A 3784-nucleotide genomic window follows, 5' to 3' on the forward strand; every position below is an offset into this window, starting at 1 on the left:
GTGTCTCTCACCCCCATAGACATGCGTGATTTTGCACGTGATGTTCGGTGTGAATCGGTGAGGCCCGAGGAACATGGTGATGTGTCCCCGGTGATCTCTCCGGTGATCTCATCGCCATCTAGTGATGCCCCGATTGTGGAGGCCTCCATGTATGTCTCTGTGGATGACGGGGAGGACGACTCTCCGGGTGCCCGGGTGAGAACTTCCTTTTCGGAGAGCCTGGAGGTCTTGGAGGAGGACTCACCAGTTAAGAGTTCCAAGCGGAGGGCAGTAATTAGGGGTAAGTCCATTTCCCCAATTAAAAAGCGTGGTCGCCCTGCGACCACGGGTAAATACGTGGGGCTTGCGGAAGCCAAAGAGCGCCATAACGCCGCACTCCGAGAAGAGATCCTCTTAAAGGATGTGGACAGGGTTCTGGATCCACTTATTGGTCCAGAACTTACTAGGCTGGGTCGGGGGGAACTTCCCTCTAGGGAGGCCTTCCGCGAGGGGTTGACCAGCGTCTCCACGGTCGATCTTAAGACGCTGGCTGGCAGGTTCCTGGATCAGGTGAGGAAGGTGGCGGAAGTAACTTCCCTGGACGAGATCCTGTCAAGGGAGCTTGCGGTCTCTTCCTCTCGGTTGGAGGAGATCGTTCGGGTGTACGAGGAGAGGACGGGAGCCTCCTCGGACCCTGTAACGGAGGGTTTGCGGGCGGAGAAAGCCGGACTAAGGCGGCGAGTTGCTACTTTGGAGAAAGAGGTTTCCAGGGTTACCGGAGAACTGGGGGCCCTGCGGGCTAGTCTCCCCAACCTTGGTGAGGAGGTGGAGCGCCTTCTCTATCGGGAGGCGCCTGCGAAGGCGGCGAAGGCGGCCGAGAGGAAGCGGAAGAAGGGAGCCGTCGATGCGCTGGAGGAACTCCAGCAAGCCAAGCGGAGTGTTGGATCGAGGGGGCCCCTTTCACTCCTTACGAGTGACGCGGGGGGCACCTTGACTCTCATAGAAGAGATGACGTCGATCTTGGATCGGCGTCTCCAGGACATGAGGGGAGACGTCGTCTCGGCGGTTCTGGCGGCCCTGCGGCCGGGCCCGGCCGAGGGGTCTGGGGCCGGGGTTCCTCCTTTTGGAGGATCCCCCGTGCCCTCTTCCTTGGCGGGTGCGAGAGAGGTGGCTGCGGCTAGCGTCGCCCCTGTTGTGGGGTGCTCTGCGCTCTCCGCTCCTGCGGAGGGTTCCGCGGATGCCCCCCGGGCTGGGGCGAACAGGAGGAGGAAGAAGAGGACCCGACGTGGGCGTCTGCCCAGTGGGACTTCCGGTGAAGGGATTCCGGCGGTTGTGGGCTCTGCGCGGGGGACCCAGGTAAAGGTCCACGCACCCCCTGTCTCTGTTGTTTCATTGACGGTAGTGGGGGACGGGGAGGATCGCCCGCCCTACGCCTCGGTTTTGTCTGAGGCGAGGGCGGGCGTCAATCTGAAGGATTTGGGGATTGGCGGGTTGAGGATGCGGAGAGGAGTTGCCGGAGGCATCCTCCTCACAATCCCAGGTGAGGAGTCGGCGGCGAGGGCTGATGCTCTGGTTGCCCGCCTCTCTGAGGTGTTCACTGGCTCGCGGGCCGTCCGAGCGGCTCGTCCCTCGAGGACTGAGGAGGTGCGCCTTAAGGGCGTCACCGACTTTGTCTCGAGGGACGAGATTTTGGCCGAGGTGGCCTCCGTCGGGGGGTGCGGTGTCGGGGACATTCGGGCTGGAGAAGTCCGGATGCCCCCAAGATCTGGAGTCGGCACCTTGTGGCTGAGGTGTCCAGCGGTGGCGGCGCGCAAACTGTTGGTGGCGCGGAGGCTCTGTGTGGGCTGAACGACTTTGACGGTCCATCCGTTGAGTCGCCGGCCCATTCAGTGCTTCCGCTGCCTAAGTTTCGCCCATGCGGCTTCCCAGTGCTCGGTTAACGAGGAGACCGGGATTTGGACGGGGAGTATGCCCTTACGGTGTACTCTCCGGGGAAGTGCCCGGCAACGGGCCAGCGAATGGGGGCCCACCTGAGGTTATGCGCGAGCGGTTCCGGGTGGGCCCTCGAAAGTGCACGGGATTACCGGTGGTTTTTAGCGGGTATTACTGGGTCTGACCCTTCCGGTCAGGCCATGAGTCCCGCACTACACACGTAAAACAAATTTAAACTACACTCATAAAAAGTTCGTACGACGGATTTCGTTTCGGTTTATAAACTCATTAGCAATAACATTTAAATCTAACTTCATTGTTTCTTCCATATGTACATGTAAAATGCTTAAGGAATTTAATCGATATTGCGTCATAGTGCTCCGTAAATAAGTCAGAAATCTCCTTAAAGAAGAAAATGAGCGTTCGGCTGTGCACGTTGTTACAGGGATTGTTAAAATTAATTTTATAAATTTATCTAATTCTGGCAGCAAATCTGCAATATGTCGTTCTTGTTGCAGCAAACGAACTACATCATCAAAACTCGCCACTGATTTCGCGCTCAAGCTTGACATTTTTCCTCGTAGAATGCATTTCGATATGCATGCAACATATTTCGATGCAAAATCAGTCGTTCACTGTCAACATCCGAACTAAAATGCTCTACTACCTCACGTTGAAACTCATCATCTCCCAAAACGAATTATTTTGCTTTCATTAAAAACGTACTTACTTCTGTATCGAATCTTTTTTACAAACAATTTACAACATTGTCGACTATTTCGCAATACAGTCTCTTATATTTATCCTCCATATTTGTACAACAGTTTTTCAAATTATCTTTTGATTCATCAAATTTTTTTGGTATTTTTCTCTTACGTTTTAGCTTAGGCGAATCAATTTCGAACGTAACTTTTTTTTCGTTAACTACTTTCCAGAATTCCTCAAACTGTTTTCTTAAATTTTTTATAGTATTACATAAAGTTTGAATTAATAATTTTACATTTCCAAAATGAAGTTGTTTTTTTTTAATAGCAGTATTGGTCGCATCTAAATAACCGAAAATTTTCTCTAAAACACATCGTAAAAAAAATCAAAAGATTCCATATTTTTTAAAAACCCGTTTGCTTTCACAGCCGCATCGAATGTTTCGGATAAGGAATAATCATTGAAAAATTCTTTTAAGGTGTTGTAGTTTTCATAAATCGAATGTAAGGATGCGTATCGTACTGTCCAACGAGTAGGACAAAATGGTCTTAAATTCGCCTTCCTATCTGAGTTTTCCGCATATCTGTACATTAACAATATCGTTAAAAAAAGTCATTCGATAAGTATACATTATAATTAAAATAAAAATACGAATATGATGAATAAAGTTTTTGTTTATTATACTATATACCTTTAAAAATCGCCAGACTTTTGGGTGAATCTTTTACGAAATTTATTAAGTCTTTCGCGATGTTCAACGTGTCGCGATATTCTGTTACGGACTTGATTGAATCTTGAACAACTAAATTCAAATTATGCGCAGTACAATGAACAAAAATAACCTTTTCTTCAATCTCTAAAATTTTGGCTTGCACTCCATTGAAAATACCAGACATATTCGCTGCACCGTCATAACATTGTCCACGAATATTGGAAGTCGATAAATCGAAACAACGTAAAATATCAAAAATTATATCCGTTAAGACTTTTGATGTCGTACTATCAGTATTGTAAAATCCAAGAAACATTTCTTCTACTTCTATAGAATCATTTACAAACCTAAAATACAAACAGAATTGATAATACTTAATTAATAGATCTAATATCGATCATTACATATTATGTACATAAATAGCATTAAATAGATGTAGTGAATCTAAATCAAAAT

The sequence above is a fragment of the Prenolepis imparis genome, unplaced genomic scaffold, assembly GCF_030444845.1.
Source record: "Prenolepis imparis isolate NDT839.2.m4 unplaced genomic scaffold, iyPreImpa1.0 SCAF_118, whole genome shotgun sequence".
NCBI classification, from domain to species: domain Eukaryota; kingdom Metazoa; phylum Arthropoda; class Insecta; order Hymenoptera; family Formicidae; genus Prenolepis; species Prenolepis imparis.